General features: G+C 33.4%; 1 protein-coding gene and 1 long non-coding RNA gene across 3 annotated transcripts in view; one reads left to right on the plus strand and one right to left on the minus strand.

Moving 5' to 3' along the window:
- Positions 1–1572: 1572 nt before the first annotated feature.
- The window catches only part of LOC126737511 (uncharacterized), a 35655-nt gene continuing 13890 nt past the window's right edge, over positions 1573–23337 (plus strand). Inside the window, exon 1 of the mRNA XM_050442439.1 lies at positions 1573–1767. The gene's annotated coding sequence lies outside the window, so the exon portion shown is untranslated. The remainder of the gene's footprint in view (positions 1768–23337) is intronic.
- On the minus strand, positions 15504–22892 carry LOC126737514 (uncharacterized). 2 transcript variants are annotated; one of them, XR_007661042.1, is made up of 4 exons: positions 22767–22892; positions 22139–22307; positions 21736–21952; positions 15504–16019 (listed from the first exon to the last, which is right to left on the minus strand). It is a non-coding gene; the product is annotated as an uncharacterized LOC126737514 (long non-coding RNA). The 2 variants fall into 2 exon arrangements; XR_007661041.1 differs by having other exon boundaries at positions 15504–21952.

The raw sequence follows: 23337 nt of genomic DNA on the forward strand, positions 1-23337 counted from the left end.
AGAAGATTTTAAACCTCTAGAAACGTCAGAATAAAAAGGTTAAATTTTTTTGGGTTTTCCAGAAACAAAATACAAAAGTGACCCTTTTCACCCACAAAAAGTCACAATTTAACTACTTTTGGGGGACCCCATATCTTGGAACCTAGAAGAAGCCCATCTTTCCCATTAATATTAATTAATATAGAAGGTTTCAAACTGCCAGAAATATCAGAACAGAAAAATTAAATCTTTTTAGGATTTTCAGAAAAAAAAATATAAGTGACATTTTTTTGACCAAACAAAGTCCCAATTTAACTAGCCACTGGCGTAACTATTTTTGAAGGGCAATATCTTGGAACCTAGTAGAGGTACGACTTTCCTACTAATACCAATAAATTCAGAAGGTTTCAAGCTATCAGGAAGAAAAAACTAAAAAGGTTGAATCTCTTTGGGGTTCTCAGAAAAGAATACAAAAGTGACCTTGTTTGACCAGAAAAAGTCAAATTTAACAACATTCGGAGGGTCATATCTTGGAACCTAGAAGAGATACGACTTTCCCAATGGTACCACTTGATTCAGAAGGTTTTAAACTTCCAGAAACGCCAGAATAAAAATGTTTAATTTTTTTAGGTTTTACAGAAAAAAAATACAAAACTAACCGTCCTTGATTAAAAAATGTCAAATTCTTATTACTTTTGAAGGGCTATATCGTGGAACTCATAAAAGATACGACTTTCTCAATGGCACTAATTGATTGAGAAGCTTTTAAGCATCCAGAGACGTCAGCATAAAAAGTTGGAATCTTTTTGGGATTTCCCTAAAAAAAATACAAAAGTGACCTTGTTTGAAGTAAGTAAAAATTTAACTACCTTTGGAGAGTCATATCTTGGAACCTAGAAGAGGCACGACTTTTCTAATGATACCAATTGATTCAGAAGGTTTTATACTTTTAGAAGCGTCAAAATAAAAAGGTTGAATCTTTCTGAGTTTTCCAGAAAAAAACGATAAAAGTGACCTTTTTTTACCAAAGAAAGGCAAAATGTAACAACTTTTGGAAGGCCATATCTTGGAACCTAGAAGAGTAGTTCAAGTATTTTAATGATTAGAGATTAGGTTAAATTACTACTTCGGAAGTGTTGATAGTTTGTAGCAAATTTTTTGTGTTTTTGTTCGTTTAATATTATGTCAGATAAAATTTTGTATGTTAAATGTTAAACTGTGTTTTGCTCTACTTTATATATATTTGACAATTTAAAAGTAGCTTAGTGGCGTTGTCTGCGAAAAATATTTTATTTTTGCGACAATAAAACATATTTTGAATCGATCTGAATTGAAACTGTCATTACCGATCACCCAGCATTTAGTGGTTAGTGTGACAGCTGACATGTGACAACTGACAAATAAATCGGCAAACTATTCAAAACATGGAATCTATAACATCCATTAATCCATCCCAAACGATACTCCCGCCTACAACATTAATTACCGAGTGCGTTTTACTAATCAAAGGTATTCGACGGCACCTGGCGTCTCAGCGTCGCGCCGGTTCCCCAAAATCAGGACATCAGCTTCTATCCAGCTCCATCCAGCATCTCTGGACCATCCAGTGCATCTCCGGTTGCGGTCACACGCGGATCGTCTAAGAGGGAACGTTGCCGATTGGTCACGGGCTCGTTCGGCGATACATACGGGGTAAATGCACCCTCACTTATGTTAATGTGCACGTAGTTTGGAATTTTTTGAAGGCGAGTTGATTGACAAGTTTCTCCGTTTGTTTGGCTGACTGGAGTAAGTTCAGTTCTTTCAGCATAAGAAATTTTGGCAATTGCTTAGTAGTTTTTGAAACACCCTGTATGTTAATTGAATAACTAACTTTATCGAGTGTCTTAAGTTCCCTTATAATTGATACAGTAATTCGGAAATTATGCCAGTTTTTCATATAGTTGGCAACACTTCTATATTAACAAAATCCAGAGAGTTCAAGATAAGGAGTTGAAGAGGATGGAAGATAGTAGTTTAGCTAGGGTAGTTATAATCTGTTAATGGCCACGCTTTGACAGATACGATTATTCTTATTACATTCTGTCATGTATATTAAAACGACCAATGTTTAATAAAATTGTACAGCAATAAATACAACAGTAGCTTTTGTGACAACCCTGAATTTGTCACTGCACTACCTTTTTTTTCTAGAGAAGGATGCCAAATTTTAAACTATTAAATAGTTCGTAATACACTTCTGATAGTTCATTCAAACTTAATGCTTAAATTATTTTATTGGGATTTTTGTAAGAAAGTTTGTGACAACCCTGGATTTGCCACGACAAAGGAGGTTGGCTTCCAAGTACTAACTGTCAGAAACCGATCCATGTCCATTTACTAAATATGAATTTGTTCATGTAATTGTGTAAAAAAAAATCAAAACATTATACTTAATTTCATTTTTATTCATAAAAACCCTTTATTAATAAATATATATTTATTTTACAATTAATTAAAATTATAATTCGCCCCTAAGACGGTCCTGAATCTAATGTCACTTGTTCAACCGGTTGACGTTAAACCCACGGCTTATCTGTCAAAATTTATTTAGCCACTGGCGTTGACGTAAAAATCAGGGCCGTATTTAGATTTAATAAAATTTGTGACAGCCCTGAAATCACCATGGCAATGACAGACAGCATACGAACGCTGACGTCGACCATATTTGTTTCATACAAATTATAGCGCATGCGCCATTTTTTACCAAGCAAAGGTGCCAAATTTCAAACTAATAAATAGGTTTTAATATACTTCTGATAGTTCGTTCATTCAGATTTAATTGCTTAAGTTGTTTCATCGGGATTTTTGTATGGAAATTTGTGGAAGAAAGGGAGGTTAGCTCCTGAGTACTGACTGTCATCATCCGATCATTACCGATTTATTAAATATGGATTTGTTAAGGTAATTGTGTAAAAAAAATAAGAACATTATACTACTTAATTATAATTTTTTTCATAAAAACCCTTTATTAATAAATATATCTAAATAATTCGCTCCTAAGACGGTCCTGAATTCACTTGTCCAACAGTTGACGTTTAACTCACGGCTCATCTGTCAATATTTATTTAGCCACTGGCGTTGACGTAAAAATCAGGACCGTATTTAGTTTTACATACATTAATTAAAATTTGTGACAGCCCTGAATTCGCATAACATACGAACGCTAACGTCGATCATATTTTTTTCATACAAATTATAGCGCATGCGCCAAGGATGCCAAATTTCAAAATAATTACTTTTCCTACTGTTGGTTTAAATCACATTATAACTCAAGTTATTCCTTGAAAATCGTGATGTAAAAATATTAGTTGTAAAACCAGAGTAATAGGCATCAACTCAAGTTTGAATCATGATTCTAGCTTATATGTATATTAATAGTTATCAACCAAAAATCTTGATCTTGACTCAGTAAGGATCTATAAGATAGAAATTTATTTAATAAAAATAATATAATAAAATTTAATAATTTTTTTTAATTAAAATATCTTATAATAGTTTTAAAACGGCGCCATCTTGGAACAACGAAAATATTGGTCTTATGCTGGACACTCTCTAGAATATCATGCTTTTTGTTTCATCAGAATATTCCCAGTAGTTTTCGAGTTTTTGGACTTTGAAGCGAGTGGTCACCTTTGTTGGTCATCACCATTTTAAATGGCCGATAATTCCGAAACTGTTGCCTAGACTAGCTTGAACTCTTAACAACATTTCTCAAGAACATGCTGAAGAATATTACGCTTTTTGTTTCACGAGAATATTCCCAGTAGTATTTGAGTTTTTGGGCTTTGAAGCAAGTGGTCACTTTGAAGTTAAAACATCCTTATCGGGCATCACTACTTGAAATGGCCGATAATTCCGAAACTGTTGCCTGGACTTATTTGTACCTTAAACAACATTTCTTAAGTATATTCTCAAGAATATCATGCTTTTTGTTTCATTAGAATATTCCCAGTAGTTTTCGAGTTTTTGGACTTTGAAACGAGTGGTCACCTTTGTTGGTCATCACCATTTTAAATGGCCGATAATTCCGAAACGGTCGCCTAGACTAGCTTGAACTCTTAACAAAATTTCTCAAGAACATTCTGAAGAATATTACGCTTTTTGTTTCACGAGAATATTCCCAGTATTATTTGAGTTTTTGGGCTTTGAAGCGAGTGGTCACTTTGAAGTTAAAACATCCTTATCGGGCATCATTACTTTAAATGGCCGATAATTCCGAAACTGTTGCCTGGACTTGTTTGGACCTTGAACAACATTTCTTAAGTACACTCTCAAGAATATCATGCTTTTTATTTCACGAGAATATTCCCAGTAGTTTGCGCGTTTTTCGACTTTGAAGCGTGTGGTCACTTTGAAATTAAAACATCCTTTTCGGGCATGACCACTTTAAATTGTCAATAATTCCAAAACTGTTGCCTGGACTAGTTTGGACTTATGACAACATTTCTCAAGAACATTCTGAAGAATATTATGCTTTTTGTTTCGTGAGAATATTCCCGGTAGTTTTCGGGTTTTTGGGCTTTGAAGCGAGTGGTCACTTTGAAGTTAAAACATCCTTATCGGGCATCACTACCTTAAATGGCCGATAATTCCGAAACTGTTGCCTGGACTTGTTTGTACCTTAACCAAAATTTCTTAAGTACACTCTCAAGAATATCATGCTTTTTATTTCATGAGAATATTCCCAGTAGTTTGCGAGTTTTTCGACTTTGAAGCATGTGGTCACTTTGAAATTAAAACATCCTTTTCGGGCATGACCACTTTAAATTGTCAATAATTCCAAAACTGTTGCCTGGACTAGTTTGTACTTTTAACAACATTTTTTAAAAACATTCTGAGGAATATTATGCTTTTTGTTTTACGAGAATATTCCCAGTAGTATTTGAGTTTTTGGGCTTTGAAGCGAGTGGTCACTTTGAAGTTAAAACATCCTTATCGGGCATCATTACTTTAAATGGCCGATAATTCCGAAACTGTTACCTGGACTTGTTTGGACCTTGAACAACATTTCTTAAGTACACTCTCAAGAATATTATGCTTTTTATTTCATGAGAATATTCCCAGTAGTTTGCGAGTTTTTCGACTTTGAAGCATGTGGTCACTTTGAAGTTAAAACATCCTTATCGGGCATCACTACCTTAAATGGCCGATAATTCCGAAACTGTTGCCTGGACTTGTTTGGACCTTGAACAACATTTCTTAAGTACACTCTCAAGAATATCATGCTTTTTATTTCACGAGAATATTCCCAGTAGTATTTGAGTTTTTGGGCTTTGAATTCGATGGTCACGAAAGTTCGAAGTTAAAAGCCATTAGTCTTATTAGGCCACTAAAACTCAAATTACTCAAAAACCCCTAAAGATAAAATTCTGAAATAAATTGCGTTGGATTGCGAAAAGTGTGCCCTATAAATTCCTTTTAGGGTCCAAAGCAATTGCACCGACAATTTTTATGTTTCAGATTCTCAAAGAAAAAAAAATTTTTTTGACTCCTCTCCGGTTATTGGCTGATAACTCCTGAGGAGTATCTCGGGCAAAAAAAAACATTGATACACTTTTTAATAAGGATTAAATTTCCTACAATTTGAGACTAGTAAAAGGTTTGAAGCTCCAATAGATCCCGAGATATAAATATCTTAATTTAAAAATATTTTATTTAAGATATTTTGATGTGAAACTGAGATATATCCAGTAAATTGAGTAAAAAATCCCTATAAAACACTGACATCTTATAAGAGTCATAAAACTACTTATTAAGTTCTGCTTATATATTAGTTTGCCCTCAAAGTTCTCTAGTAAACTAGGTCAAGGGGGATATCAGGAGTAAGGTCAATCCATTGGACATAGTTGCTGGATTGTTGTTGAGGAGAGGAATTCTACTCAGAATGGTGGAATGATACTCAAATGTGAAAATGAACAATGCTTTGTACATTATTGATGTGCCCAACATGTTAAGAACAAAGGCTGAAGATCGATGCATGATGTTTATTAATTAAAATATAAAAAGGTATTTCAAATGTTGTGGTTATGGATAAGGTGTGTGCTAAATGTAGCGAATGTCACACAATTAAAGTGGCTAAATGTGAAACTTGCGTTGTGTCAAACAAAAAATATGGATTAAAGTTGAACGTTAATCATGTTGAATGGGATGTTAAAAATTGTGAGTCTTATAAGAGAATCGAGGAAATCCAAAGCAAAGGTTTGATGTAGTCTAATTAAACTGCCAGGGTTCGTAAACAATAAGGATAATATTATCACATTACTTAATGATTGGAAACCTGTTGTTATACATCTCGTGGTTATTTTCTTTAGAAATTGACGCCAAATATGAGTGATCACGTTATTTTGTCTGTTACTCTTGTCCAGCGTAACTGAATACCAAAAAAATTCAAACGAAGATTTAGGAACCTGAGGTTAACCCAGAATTAAGCACACTAAATGATTTTTTACTTTGGATCTTGATAATATTTACTTGCGAATAATGTATTCGTCTTAAGTCCAATTTATTAATCCAGGGATTAGTTAGTTGATCCTGAGTGAACTGTAGGTGTCCCTGGACTGACTCTTAAGTCAAAGCAATCCGGGAAAACTGTTTGAAAGGTTGACAACACTAATTCAATATTCTGGACTTAAGTAACTGGATAAGGTGTTCCAAGTCTTTTATTCTCCGGATAATCAAATATGCCATTTTGGAATTGTAACAACAATGAAAATACTTGAAGGAAATTTTGTAGTTAACCCAAGATTAAACACACTAATCGATTTTGTGTTTAATTTACCTTTAATGGTGGTTATTAATCCAGAGATTAGCTGATTCTAGGTATTAAGTGTAATCCTGGACTTACAAGGCAATTTCAATTTGCTGAAAAAAGTTGAAACAACAACTGTTAAACTAATAGCAGATATGTTTATCTCAGATGTCACTACAATCCTAGATAAAATATGAAAATTGTTAATAAACAGAACTTGACAAAAAATAGATTACTCCCAATATTCGAAATATTCTATATAAAAGGACAGTAATTATTGTTAAAACTGAAGATACAAGTATGAAAAGAAATGACTTCAGAAGAGAAAAAAAAACGTTTTTTTTTGCAGAGATTATTAAATAAATAATAATTAATATAAATAAAGATCCTTTTACCAAAAAAAAAACTGAAATTATGCCCAATGAAATTTCTTTTGATTTAGAAGTAGCGTCCTATGAGGCGAGTATAGCACACAAGTTCAATAATTATTTTGTGAATAGTGTTGATACTGTTATTCAATGCAGTTGTTAGAGTCACTTTTATAATTAGTCTAATTTCTCAGAGAGAGAAACAGTTACTTTCAACCTCATTAGGTCTTTTTCATGTGCTTGAAAGGGACAGAAGAAGAATCCTACACATTCCAGGTATTTGATGAAACCACCTTTCTTAAATTTCACTGAAGGCTCTTTATTTGTGTTATGATCATTCTCTCTCTTTCTTTATTTCAAGTGGCTGGACGAGATAGTGTTAAATAAATTTTACAATGGTTAACGACATCAATCTTTCAGGTTTCGATCTTTTTCTATTTCAACTCCCTGGAAAAGATAAAAAATTTATAATAAGTCCAGGAAGTTGGTACAATCATCTTTTCATCTCTTTTTGTCTCTCTCTGTGATACTTTCTTGTATAACTGCCTGGAAGAGATAAATATATATGATCCTCTCTGAAATTTCTCAAAGAAGCAATCTCTCTCAGGTTTATCAGAGTTTAGGTTTCTTTATCTACTTCATATGCCTGATAGAACGAGAAATACTTTAAGAATGAAACCAAGTTTATTGAATCAATCATTAACAATTCAAGTTTTCTCTTTCCATTTCAAGTGTCTGAAAGAGATGGAAATAACATATTAATTCCAGGCAGCTGATAAAGTGATTCTTCATGTATTGATGAATTTTCCCTGTGAAATGATCTTAGGTCTCTCTCTCTCAGTTTCGAGTGCCTGGACGAGATAGAGATATATATAATATTTTACTGATTTCAGGCAGTTAGTTAAACACGTACACAAATATTAAAAGAAAACGAAAAATTTCCCAAAGAAGTTCCACATTTTACATAATAAATAAATGATAGCACCGGAGTGTTGCAGCACGAATATTATATACGTGACTGAGATACAAACCCCCCGGGTAATATTATAGATGCAGTGCATTTGCATATATTTGGTTTGCAAGTGCAACCTTCTCGCCTCGTTTTAAAACCTCTTACCCTTAAAGAGTATAAATTACTCCCTTCCAAGAAAAAACCGGGTTTTCCGGTAACTCTTAATTCGAGCACATTTTCAGAGAAAATATCCATTTTCCCCATTTACTCTTGTGATAAATTTGATCTTTAGGGGCGCAAATTGTTTTTCGTCCCTCGTAAAACTTTATATAAAATGGAAATTGCGTGTGAAAAATTCAACTGTATACCTTTAAAGTTCCTACTCTTCTAGTATATGTTGTTTATGCTTAATACAATGAACGATGGAAACTGCGAAATGAAGAGATTTAGGGCGCATTCAAAAGGTCTTCGCCATTGTTTACGTGTCAGCATTCAGCAACATTGTTGAACGAGCGTGTATTTTACGTGAAGGGCTTTAATGTATGTCTGAAGTTTAATTTAAATTGTCACCCAAAGGGAGGGTCTAGAAATAACTAGTATTTAAATTAATAGACGGAAAATTTTGTTAGTAAAAGTGACTGTTAAGTGCAGGTCATTTTGGTTTAATAAGTCATAAAATAGGGGCTATAAAACTGGAAATTCGATATTTTCCGCTACTATAACCGTTACGGCTTGAAAATGAAAAAAAAGTTTTATTGTGCTACACGTTCTCTATTAACCGTTAAAGCTTATTCGACCCTCCGGGGGCCTTTCACGACTTAACTTTTCCATATTTCGGAACATTAGCTCTTAATGTGTGTGGCTAATTTATGAATTAATTACTCGGCGTTTAATTATTATAGTTGTTTTACGGCTAAAGAGCGTTTGTTCAGCTGCAAACAATAATTTTCTACGTTTGAATAATGTCGTACAAAAAGACGTAGTCGTATGTAAATACTAAGTGCGGACCTGACTTTTACGTCAACGCTAGCCGCTAAATGAATATTGACAGATAAACAATGGGTTAAACGTCAACCGGTTGACAAGTGACTTTATATTCAGGACCGGATTAAGGCGATTTTTTTTTTAATTTATTTGTTAAAACATATTTAACGATTAAGGGTTTTTATTTTTAAAGAAGTAATTATATTGTACTAATTTTTTTATAAAATTATGTAAATTAATATAAAATAAATCAAGAAAAACGTATTTAATCGGTCGGGAATCATCGGATGGTCACAGTGAGTACTGGGGTTTTATCGTTCTTTAGTGCATCAAATTCAGGCTTGTCACAAATTTCATTAAAAATATTTTTATCTTTTATCAATGCTTTATTGTCAAGAAATTGTTACAATTTGTAGACAAAGCTGTAAAACAAAAAAGACACAAAAATACAAACAAAATACAATTAAAAAAAAAACAAACCAAAATTTAAAAAAAAAATAAATAAATAAATAGAATAGATTATCTACAATATATACAGACTAATACAATTTAAAAATTGTAAGTAGTCAAAAATATTATTATAAAATATACAATTTAATGTATACAATGTCAAAAAAAAAGATCATTAAAAAATCTCTCTACGTTAAAAAAAAATGTAAAAAATTTTTAAAAAAGTAAAAAATTATAAAAAATCCTAAAATAGCTACAAAAAGCAGTATACCTAAACATGTACAGATAGTAAAAATACATAATCAGCTAGTGCGAAATTTCAAATCAATGATTACAAAAAAAAAAAATCGTTATCTGTGTAAAAAGCTCTCTCCAGTAAGAATCCTTTTAATGCTTTCCGCAAAATTAATGCAAAAAAAGATGTGATGGATTTAATTTCCAATGGCAGATGATTGTGCATTTTTTTGCATTATATAATATGGAACTTTTGACAAACTCTGAATGTGGGGTAGGCAGGTATAGATCATGTTCCGTGTTTCTAAGTAGATAACTATGGAAAGGCCTATCAGATGCTGAACCGTGTTTGCGTATTAGACAAAGGGACTCAAATATGAATAAAGATGGAAAAGTTAATATTTGAAATTTTTTGAAGAAATGCTGGCAATGACTTCTGTATGTCAGTGTATAACGTAAAGCTCTCTTTTGTAGTCTAAAAATACGGTCAAATTGAGTTGCACTACATGTACCCCAGAATGGAAGGGCGTATCGAAGGTGCGATTCAAAAAGGTCAAAATAAACTGTTCTAGAAGTAGACAGGCTAAGCTGAGGAAATTGATCTTAACGCAAAACAAGCGGAACTTAATTTTCTTGATAAAAAGTCAATGTGTGTGTCCCATTTTAACGAGTTGTCAACAGTTAGCCCTAAAAATTTTACAGAATCAACTTCGTCAATTGTTGCATTACCAAGTAAAAAAGATTGCAAGGTATTTTTATAGGACAACATTTTCGTTTTGGAAATGTTGAGACAAAGGAGATTAGAGTCGCACCATGATTTGATAGTAGTTAAATCACTTGATACGGTTCTATGAAGTGTAGAAATATCCGGATTACTCCAGGTAAAACTAGTATCATCAGCAAATAGACAGACTTTACCGTTAATATTTAGATTAGCAATGTCATTGATGAAGATAAGAAACAAAATAGGGCCAAGCACGGAACCTTGAGGCACTCCACTTTGTATTGGCTTGCAAGAAGACATAGTCGAATCAATTCTCACAGCTTGACTTCTGTTACTGAGATACGACTTAAACCATTCAAAAGGCGCTCCTCTGAACCAGTAATATTGCAACTTTTTAATAAGATGTCATGATTAACACAATCAAAGGCTTTAGAAAAATCACAGAAAATTGTTGGGTGTTGGTTGTTTAAGCTAGAGTATACTTTATTAAAAAGAGAAAACATAGCATCATTTGTGCATTTGTTATTTAAAAATCCAAATTGATGGGAAGTAAGTATTTTATATTTTAGCAAAAATGATTGAAGTCTTTTTTTAACCAATCTTTCAATAATTTTTGAAAGTGTGGGAAGAAGAGCGATAGAGCGATAGTTGGAAGACTGATCTTTGTCTCCTCCTTTATGTAGTGGAATTATTATCGCCAACTTAAGGCAGTTAGGAAAAACACCTTTTTGAAAAGACTGATTAATTAGAGTAATAAGATGACATAATGTACATTCGGGCAGATTTGAAAACATTTTGAGAGTAAGTCCATCAATTCCAGAAGAGCCTTTGTTTTTGATTTCCCTAATTGAACTGCAAAGCTCTGGTAACACTATGGGCGTAAAGAAAAAGCTGTGGAAATTCTCATTTGCAATGGGAAGATATGAAAGTGGATCATGGGAAGGAGTTATGGTACTCATTAAATTATTTGCCACATTTACAAAATAATCATTAAGGTTCTCAGATGAAGTGGAGATAGTATTCGACAAAGAAGGCTTATTTCTCAAAGCATTAACAATCGACCATGTTTCCTTAGCCACATTTTTAGATTTAGCCAGTCTCCTATTATAGTAAATATCCTTGGCGGCTTTTAAAGTTCTCTATTAAATCTTTTTGTAAAGTCTTACGTACCCATGAAAAAAAGCGCTGTCTGAAAATTTCTTAAGATGAGATAATAAGCGCATGTTCTTGGCAGATGTACGCAAGCCTTGGGTAGACCAGGGGTTATGTTGCTTGTTTTTAAGAGGTTTCAAAGGAAAGGACTTGTGAGAAAGACTAGATAGCGTTTTTACAAATATAGAGAATTCTGAATCAACGTCGTCAGAGAGAATATTCCAGTCAGTTGATTGACAAAGGTGCCTAAAATGTAAAAAATTTTTATCCGAGAAAATACGGCCTAATTTGCGTGGAACATTTTTACTTTTAGATTTAGTTATGGAAAACTTTGTTAACATTGCTTCATGGTCTGAGAAACCTGGGCTTAAGACAGTACAATCGACGAAACCTGGCTCAAAGGAAGATACGACATAATCTATTGTACTAGAGCTGGTTTTAGTTATTCTGGTAGGTGATTTAATGTGCATGATTAAGCCAAAAGAGTAGAAAATGGACTGGAGAGATTCTTGAGCAGCACACACACTGGAAAAATCAATGTTTAGGTCGCCACATAAAATGAGTTTGCTTTTTAACGGCAGAGACTCAAGCAAGCTTAGTAATTTTTGGAAAAAAACATTTACGTCAGCATCAGGTGTTCTGTAAATACAAACAACGTAAAGATCAAAATTATTATTGTAGCCAATGAAAAATTCAAATATTTTTTCAGAAACTAAATTATCGAACTTGGTTACCATTGAAAAGTCGTTGCTAGTAGATAATATCACAGTACCTCCATGAGTTAGATTTGTTCTATCAAATCTGGCAACTGTAGTGTAATTATCCACCACCACAGGCTCACCAATATGCAACCAATGTTCAGTTATGGCAACGATTTCTGGAAAATGAAGCTCTTCTAGTAAAAGAAATAAATCATTAGTTTTATGTCTTAAGGACTGAATATTTAGAGAGAAAATACTAAGCTTGCCATTGTCCAGTATTTCAGAGGGTGCTTGATCCTCTGTTCGCGTCAAGTCATTTAAAAATTTTTATTCCTGGCGGGAGATCCACCAGAATAATAATTGCTATGACTCTCTCTGATTTTTTTGAAGGCGTAGCAGCTTTTCTGATGAGAAGAAGGACCTGAAGATCTGCTTCAACTTCAGTTGGACCAATACCATAAGCATCAGGGTAGCGAAAGTAAAGCCTCCGTAAAGAGTCCACGTCACCAGGAAGTCCCTCTGATGCAAGTGCCAATCGGATGCTGGTGTTGGTATGTCCTTCAAAACACACACTGGAGGGTTGATCATGCAGATAGGCAAGGAATAGCCTAAGAGGTTTTAAGATGGAAGGGTCTCTCAGTCTGGCCAATAAATAGCGACCATCAGTCGCATCTGAGTCTCTTGATAGCCGCACTATTGGTGGAGTCAACGGGTCCATATTATTTGCTGCTTTATTCGCCACTGAATTATTATCGATGACAAAATCAACCTCTAATAATTCTGTTGCAAGGGACTTAGAGGCAGCAATGGCCTCCCTATCAGAACTAATTTTCAAAGATTGAACCTCTCTGGATATTGTAGCTTAATACTAATATTAATCTTTATTTACATAAAAAAATTATACACATAAGAAAAATAGTTTAATATATAATATAGAAAAGTTATAAATAGTGCTTCCAGGCAATCGGTGAGAATTAGTAGCAATTGAATTGCTTAACAAAGTCAAAAAAAAAACAATGAATTACAATAAGGTCTCAATAACATCAGTACATTATAATTGATTAACATTAGTACAAGTTCTTAAATCTTTGGTAAATTGTCAAACTAATAACGGTGTAATTTTTCCAAGTTGTCGGATTTTTTACTGTAGTAAAAACTCGAATAAAACTGCTCATGAGGAAGTGCAAGAGCATTGTATAATGAATTTTTGAAAATTTGACCTTCTGTTAATTAAACCGACCTTTTTTGAAAACTTTCTCATAATGTAGCTGGCCACGCCATGAAAATTGGAGTACAATATTCTATTCAAATATTCAATCTTCTTATTATACTCAGCAAATAGAAAGAACTGTGTGGAATTGATTAAGTAGATCTATTTCTTTAGATTCACTCCCATCTCTTAAGTCAATGGTTGTTAGTTGGATAGTTGTTAAGTTATTTCAGTTTCAGTGGGAGTAGAGGTTGGTCAGCTGAGTGTACTACAGACAACTAGACTTGGCTGGATAACTCAAGAAGTTGTGCCTGTATTTTTTTGTATGCTACCAACATTTCTTGAGGGCACTTTCCTTAATTCAATGCAATTTAATTCATATTTTTACCTAGGATGGTTTTTGAGTTATCTAAGTTTCAGTGGGAGTATAGGTTGGCCAGCTGAGTACTATAGACAACTAGACTTAAGGCTGGATAACTCAAGAAATTATGCCTGTATTTTTTTGTATGCTACCAAAATTTCTTGAGGGCACTTTCCTTAATTCATATTTTTACCTCGGATGGTTTTTGAGTTATTTGAGTTTTAGTGGGAGTACAGGTTGGTCACCTGAGTATACTACAGTCAACTAGACTTTTATGCTGCGCATTTTTAATCAATGACATTGGATTGACTTGGACTTATGTTTGGTTTGTTTTGCTTATGTTGGCGTTTTTCCAGTTATTTACTCTACATTTCGTTAAATTCGAATCTCCTTTCTGAAATATCAGAATACTTTGACATTAACCCTAAAATATTAAAACAATTCGATGTAATTATAGTGAATGAGTTAACACGTTCCAAATTACCGCAAATTCATTAATTACAATACTAAAAGCAACTTCAATGCGTTAACATCATTGAATTGACCCCGGATAATTAATTTGAATTTTCCCTTAACGCGCCTTAATGATGATGTAAATTCAGCCCTATTCACTAAAGCTCCTGAAAAGGGAGTGGAAATTATTAAAAAATATTTGTTATACGAGCTTTTAAGGGGTTTTCCCCCTTATACGAAGTTCATCATAAACCTTTTTAACCGGAGCTTTGCTGATCTATTTCCGTGTTCACCCTCCGGGGGTGAAATCGACATGATGCTCTTAAGCCTGAACTGAGATTGAAATATTGTCGGCATATAAGGGGGTCAATATTTGTTTGAGGTGGAATTTCAGTAGCCCTTAAGATAGGGCTTGTTTTGCTCTTGGGAAAGTTTACTTGTATGAGAATTATGGAATTTTTAAGACATATTTATGGATGAAATTGCAAGGCTTTTAAAGGGTAAGAAACGCCTTGTATAGGGGGCGCGAAGCCTTGTAAGTGACAACTAATTTCGTGTTATTTAAAGGGAAATTTTAATGTAAAACTGGTTTCATGACATTTCTTCGAGATGGTTCTTGAACAAATTTTACTGAAAACTTCTCGTCTTTGCTGCTTTAAATTCAAAAATGTAGATTTTTTCCGTTCCACCGTCGAGATATAAATCCCGCTTGCGATGCCAATAAAACGACGCCAACGTTTCCTTATTTTTATTTGCATGTTCTCGACTGCATGCTTTTCCCACGGAAATTTTTGCCTTTTTATTCAATTTAAACAAATCAAGTGGATTTTGGATTTTTCCATAAACAATTGAATTTTTTTCAGCTTTTTTGATAAATGGATCTTGGAGTTTATCCAAAGTTTCAAGTTGCATTAATCTTCCTTTCATGTCATTTAATGGAAAAGAGAAGTTTTCTAAAGCATGGAAACTTCGCTTTTATTTGAACTTACTGGGTTATCCGATTATGTAACCAAATATATTGATTAATTGTTTAAATTAATTAATTCTGCTAAACTATAATAATAATAATTATATGTTTATTTGCCAAAATTTACAATTCATCATAAGTACTTAAAAATAAACGAAAAAAACCTGAGAAGTTGAACTATTACAGTAAAGCTAATTAATTATAAATGACATTTGGACATTGAGCCTGACATATTTATGGTCAGGTATTACTCTACAAATAAAAACATTCAAATTACAAACACAATAACATAACAGCGTCTAAACTCGGAATGTATTGCACAATTTGGGAAAAGTCACAATTAGGTTCATAGAGGTGGGATTTTATTAATAAAACTCATTTTTTTTTAAATTAATTTCATAATATTTTATTTATTGTTCACTAAGTCGTGTAGAATTTGGCGATTTGTTTCCTGAATCCATTCTTGTAGTTAGCCATAACCTAATGTTAAACATTATTACTTATAACCTCAAAAACCATCCGAAACAACAAAAGAGTTGTAGGTTTATTGAGTTCACACCAAGGATATACTAAACAGCCTAAAAGAAGATGAATAAAGAGAATTTAATTCGTCCAGGCAGTTGAAACTGTGTTTCTTCAATCCCATGGAGTTCCATAGTCCCAAATTGCTTGAAATGTTTCATTTCTCAACTGCCTGGAAGAAATAAATTATGATCTAAACCCAAGGACTTATAGCCTGGATAAAAATATAAAAAAAAGAAGAGGAAGAATATGCATGTATAATGTAATTCGTCCAGGCAGTTGAAACTGTGTTTTTTGAACCCCATGGAGTTTCTCAATCCCAAATTGCCTAAAGAATTTCCTTTCTCAACTGCCTGGGAGCAATAAATTATGTTCTAAGGCCAGGGACTTGTAATCTAGACGAAAATATGGAAAGAAGAAGGGGAAGAATATTTTAATTCGTCCAGGCAGTTGAAACTGTGTTTTTTGAAGCCCATGTAGTTCCTCAATCTCGAATTGCCTAAATAATTTCCTTTCTCAACTGCCTGGGAGAAATAAATTATGACCTAAGACCAGGCACTTATAACCTGGACGAAAAATATGAAAAAAAAGAGAAAGAATAATCTAATTTGTTCAGGCAGTTGAAACTGTGTTTCTTCAATCCCACAGAATTCCACAATCCCGAATTGCCTGAAATATTTTCTTTCTCAACTGCCTGGAAGAAACAAGTTATGATCTAAGTCCAGGGACTTGCAAGCTAGAAGAAAATATGGAAAGAAGAAGAGAAAGAATATGTATGTATAATTTAATTCGTCCAGGCAGTTGAAACTGTGTTTTTTGAATCCCATTGTGTTCCATAACCCCAAATTGCTTGAAACATTTTCTTTCTCAACTGCCTGGGAGAAATAAATTATGATCTAAGCCCAAGGATTTATAACTAAGAATAAAATATAAAGAGAAGAAGAGGAAGAATAATTTAATTCGTCCAGGCAGTTGAAACTGTGTTTTTTGAACCCCATGTAGTTCCTCAATCCCGAATTGCCTAAAGAATTTCCTTTCTCAAGTGCCTGTGAGAAATAAATTATGTTCTAAGCCCACGGACTTGTAATCTAGAAGAAAATATGGAAAGAAGAAGAGGAAGAATAATTTAATTCGTCCAGGCAGTTGAAACTGTGTTTTTTGAAGCCCATGTAGTTCCTCAATCTCGAATTGCCTAAATAATTTCCTTTCTCAACTGCCTGGGAGAAATAAATTATGACCTAAGACCAGGCACTTATAACCTGGACGAAAAATATGAAAAAAAAGAGAAAGAATAATCTAATTTGTTCAGGCAGTTGAAACTGTGTTTCTTCAATCCCACAGAATTCCACAATCCCGAATTGCCTGAAATATTTTCTTTCTCAACTGCCTGGAAGAAACAAGTTATGATCTAAGTCCAGGGACTTGCAAGCTAGAAGAAAATATGGAAAGAAGAAGAGAAAGAATATGTATGTATAATGTAATTCGTCCAGGCAGTTGAAACTGTGTTTTTTAAATCCCATTGTGTTCCACAACCCCAAATTGCTTAAAATATTTTCTTTCTCAACTGCCTGGAAGAAACAAGTTATGATCTAAGTCCAGGGACTTGTAAGCTAGAAGAAAATATGGAAAGAAGAAGAGAAAGAATATGTATGTATAATGTAATTCGTCCAGGCAGTTGAAACTGTGTTTTTTGAATCCCATTGTGTTCCATAACCCCAAATTGCTTAAAATATTTTCTTTCTCAACTGTCTGTGAGAAATAAATTATGATCTAAGCCCAAGGACTTATAACCTTAAAGACAATATGGAAAGAAGAAGATGAAGAATGATCTAATTCGTCCAGGCCGTTAAAACTGCGTTTTTTGAAGCGCATGTAGTTCCACAATCCCGAATTGCCTAAAGAGTTTCCTTTCTCAACTGCCTGGGAGAAATAAATTATGATCTAAGCCCAAGGACTTATAACCTTAAAGACAATATGGAAAGAAGAAGATGAAGAATGATCTAATTCGTCCAGGCAGTTGAAACTGTGTTTTTTGAACCCCATTGTGTTCCACAACCCCAAATTGCTTAAAATGTTTCCTTTCTCAACTGCCTGGGAGAAATAAATTATGATCTAAGCCCAAGGACTTATAACCTTAAAGACAATATGGAAAGAAGAAGATGAAGAATGATCTAATTCGTTCAGGCAGTTGAAACTGTGTTTTTTGAACCCCATTGTGTTCTACAACCCCAAATTGCTTGAAGCATTTTCCTTCTCAACTGCCTAGGAGAAATAAATTATGATCTAAGCCCAAGGATTTATAACTAAGAATAAAATATAAAGAGAAGAAGAGGAAGAATAATTTAATTCGTCCAGGCAGTTGAAACTATGTTTTTTGAAGCCCATGTAGTTCCACAATCCCAAATTGCTTAAAATGTTTCCTTTCTCAACTCCCTGGGAGAAATAAATTATGATCTAAGCCCAAGGACTTATAACCTTAAAGATAATATAAAGAGAAGAAGAGAAAGAATAATTTAATTCGTCCAGGCAGTTGAAACTGTGTTTTTTGAACCCCATTGAGTTCCACAATCCCAAATTGCTTGAAATGTTTCATTTCTCAACTGCCTGGGAGAAACAAATTATGTTCTAAGCCCACGGACTTGTAATCTAGAAGAAAATATGGAAAGAAGAAGAGGAAGAATAATTTAATTCGTCCAGGCAGTTGAAACTATGTTTTTTGAAGCCCATGTAGTTCCATAATCCCAAATTGCTTGAAACATTTTCTTTCTCAACTGCCTGTGAGAAATAAATTATGATCTAAGCCCAAGATAGAAAGGACCCAAAGGACTTATAACCTTAAAGATAATATGGGAAGAAGAAGATGAAGAATGATTTAATTCGTTCAGGCAGTTGAAACTATGTTTCTTCAATCCCACAGAATTCCACAATCCGAATTGCCTGAAATATTTTTTTTCTCAACTGCCTGGAAGAAATAAGTTATGATCTAAGTCCAGGGACTTGCAACCTAGAAGAAAATATGGAAAGAAGATGAGGAAGAATAATGTAATTCGTCCAGGCAGTTGAAACTGTGTTTTTTGAACCCCATGTAGTTCCACAATCCCAAATTGCTTAAAATGTTTCTTTTCTAAACTGCCTGGGAGAAATAAATTATGATCTAAGCCCAAGGACTTAAAACCTTAAAGACAATATGGAAAGAAAAAGAATGATTTAATTCGTCCAGGCAGTTGAAACTGTGTTTTTTGAAGCCCATGTAGTTCCTCAATCCCGAATTGCCTAAAGAGTTTCCTTTCTCAACTGCCTGGGAGAAATAAATTATGTTCTAAGCCCAGGGACTTGTAATCTAAAAAAAATATGAAAAGAAGAAGAGGAAGAATGATTTAATTCGTCCAGGCAGTTGAAACCTTGTTTGTTTGTGCCCCACTTCCATAAACTTGACGGTTGCCTAGACTGTCTATAACCTTATTAACTGTCATTGCGATGTCAGCTCTTTTTTTTTTACAGCAGTCATTCAAACAGCCAATAAGCTGATTTCCTGACAGCTGAGATCTACTTAAAAGCGCCAATGATGATCAGCAAAGATCATATTATCCAAGTCTGTCTATTTCTTATTGGTTTATGTTATATAACCTTAAATTACTGGTGCCCGACTTCCTTCAACTTGACAGTTGCTTGGACTGTCTATAACATTATCAACTATCAATGGAATGTCAGCTTATTTTTTGACAGCATTTAAAGGGCAAACGAGTTGATTTCTCGAAAACTGAAATCCACTCAAATATATATTTCCCCTATCTGATAGTTTAATATCTATTTAGCCTTAATAACCGTACTTTCAACAAATTGACAGATCGTTGGAGTGTTTACAAACTTGCGAACTGTCATCAAAATGTCAAGGCATTTGGTAACTATAACACTGGGCGATGAAAACTACCTGGTTATTTGACAGTTGTCAATCAAGTGATTAACCAGCTATCAAATAGTCATGTCAAAAAGTTCAGTGTGATTTTCAAGGTGGTCACTCACTTTAAACTTCAATATCTTAAAAACCAATGGAATAATTCACGTGAAATAAAAAACATTTGATTTAGAAAAGTGTTCTTAATATTTTTTGTTAAAGGTCCTCACCGGTTTAAATTATAATTTTAAAAATATTTGATTTTTATGCAGTGATGTCAAAACATTCAGTTTGATTTTCAAGGTGACTCACTCACTTTAAACCCCAATATAACGAATAAAAGAAGTTGAGTTCTCGACAGCTGAGATCTAGTTCTAGAAGCAAAAATTTAGCAGTAAAGATCACATTACCCCTGTCTGTATGTTTCTAACCTCAAGCCATTGGTGCCCTACTTACAACAAATTAACAGATCCTTAAACTGTTTACAAACTTGTCAGCTGTCATCAGAATATTAAGACATTTGAGGTGTTGTCCTACTTTAACTATAACCTCAGTTTTACTATAGCCCCAGGTCTATAAGTTTTGTTGTCATGACTATGCCTTGACATAGATTTCAATATAACCTCTTTTTCTTTTCCAAGAGTTGGACAGATCGTTGGACCGTCTAGAGACTTGTCTCAAACATAACTCAAGCAAATGACGCCAACTCTCATTGGCTACGCCGTACATTTTTATCGTTGTCTTTGTCACTTTTGTTTTCTTTTTTACGTCGAGTGATCGAAAATCAGGGGAAATCAGGGGACACGAAAGAAAGAAGAAGTTGATATCTCGACAGCTGAAATCTATTTAAAAGCAAAATCTTTGCAGTAAAGGTCCCATTACCCATGTCTGTATGTTTCTAACCTCAGATCATTAATGCCCTACTTCCAACAAATTGACAGATCGAAAATGCCAAGGCAATTGGGGCGTGATCATACCTTGCCATGAAAATCTGGTGTTTCTTGACAGATATTAATAAGAGTGGTTAACCATCTGTCAAATAACTAATCGACGGTTTACAACTAAATAATTTGACATTTATTCTTTTCAGTAATAAAACGGATCGTTGGATTGTCTAGAGACCTGTCAACTGTCATACTGATGACAAACGATTGAGGGTGTGGTCAAAAACGCCGGCTCTCATTGGCTACAACAATCGGCCATACTACTTCCTACATATTTATTGTTATCTTTGTCACCCTTGTTACCTTTTTTATGTCAAATGCCTCTATATAATAAATAATCGTGACGCTTAATGCTTGTATTGTTCCTTTTTTTCTTAGCTAACAGAAAGAATATTTTATGATAAATTTATATTGCCTCAGTTAAAACTTAGACTTTCCATTAAATAAATTTGATTTTTCAACAGTAAACCTTCGCGTCTCACTCATATCCGCCGCTCACTTTAAATATTTAAATAACGGATTTGCCGGGGGCTGATGAGGCCCTTCAAGCCCCACTTTAAAATGCACATTTAATCACGAAACCTCGGAATAAACTTTAGCCTTGCGCGAAATTGTAAATAAATTGCGCTGCCCCTTTTTAAGTGCAACTTACTCAATCGCAGTTTAATTTAAACGGAGAGAGAATTACATTAGAAAACAATAATTAGTTTTAATCTTGTGATGTAAACGCACCTAAGGAACTATTTAAATTTCAAGGGAGTTAATTTATTCATTAACCTGAGCCTATAGTAGCAGCATGTAACCGGTGTAGCGATAAAATAAGGGCCAAAAATTAAAAGCACATCCGACCGGTTAATTTGAAAAAAGGGCCACGAAGTGAACCGGAAAAAAACAATTTCCTCGCGGTCAGTTTTCCCTATACGGTCCATATAAAATCAACTCGAGTATAAATTAACGAGTAAACTTGGGCAATTTATACTGAGAAACCGCTATATAGGAATCGCGGAAATGTTTACTCGGCCATATTATGTAACCTCACATTCCTTTACCTGGATAACGATGGTGGAAACCAATTCCGAAATTAACCGAGTTCCGCTTCTGTATTTGTTACATTACGTGTGATCTTCGCATAGATGGGCCCTAAAGGGAGTTGTGGAACTAGTTGCAATTCCCAACTCAATCCAATGTCATTCGTTAATTATTCATTAGGTGCTTTATAAGCATTTGAAGTTGGAAATTCGGTTTCTTGAGCAGTCTGTAGAGTATCTAGAAGAAAATAGTTAGTTATTTTATAATACTCGTAAAGTAAAGGGTATAAGATCAAAAAGTATAAATATGTATAAAAAGTATAAGTTCGAAATCAAAGGCTGTGAGAAATGTACAGCCTTTGATTTATAACGTTAATTTTGCTGCTGAGTCTACATCTTACTAAAGATACTCTTGCATACTAACCTTTAACTATTGTTTTTTTGTGTTATTAATCCATATATTTTGGTGAATTAACACATATTGGAATTTACCAAATAAACCAAGTGTTGCTCCATATATGCCATGAAAAATCACAATCAGAGTGGTCTAAATACATATTTTCATTAGGAAGTGTTAAAACACTCGAAGAATTCTGAAATATTAGTAATTTAACTAAAATTGAAGGAAATGTAAAGTAAATAATTGGAAAAATGACAATATAAGCAAAACAAGCCGAACCTAACCTCAATTTGGATTTACACAATTCCCAAATCAATTCAATAGTATCATTGATTAAAAATGCAAAATTACCGTTATTCAAATACATATTTACCTTGTATGCTTTAGAGCACTCAAATCATTTCATAATTTTAGTAAATAAATTTAAATTGCAAGAAAATAATTGGAAAAATGTAAATATTAAGCCAAACCTAACCTCATTTCTGTGATTTACACAATTCCCAAATCAATGATTAAAAACTTACAATAACAAACATTTTTACACATATATGTTTTACAATACACAAAATTATTATGAAATTTTAGTTAAAACATTCAAATTTCAAAGTAAATTGGAAAAACACCAAGATAAACAAAACAAATCAAACCTAACCTTACTTCGGATTTACACAAGTCACTCCAATGTCATTTATTGAAAATTCAGGATTACGGTTGTTAAATACTTTTTTACATTTGCATGTCTTACAATACTTAAATAATTTCGTAATTTTAATTAAAAAAATTAAATTTCAAAGTAGATAATTGAAAATATAAACAAGACAAATCAATCTTAACCTCACTTTGGATTTACACAATTACTACGTCAATCCAATACCAATCATTAAAAATTCAAAAGTACAGTTATTCAAATACACTTGTCCTACAACAATCAAATGATTTCTAAGTTTTAGACAATAAACTACTAAAACTATAACAACACAAAAAAAACCACTAGACTATAAACAAAACAAATCGAACTTAACCTCACTTTAATAGGATTTGAATATAGGGCCTTGTTGCCGGATGTTGAACATATTCCTTAATCCAAATAAATGCAAATAAAAAACGGTGTTACCATTATTACTCTACTTGAATAATATTATAGCAATAGCAATTTTCTATCACAACTTAAGGACTTACAGTTTAATAATTCATATAGTTTACTTAAACGTCAATGAGCAAAT

Source organism: Anthonomus grandis, chromosome 6 (genome assembly GCF_022605725.1).
Source record: "Anthonomus grandis grandis chromosome 6, icAntGran1.3, whole genome shotgun sequence".
Lineage (NCBI taxonomy): Eukaryota > Metazoa > Arthropoda > Insecta > Coleoptera > Curculionidae > Anthonomus > Anthonomus grandis.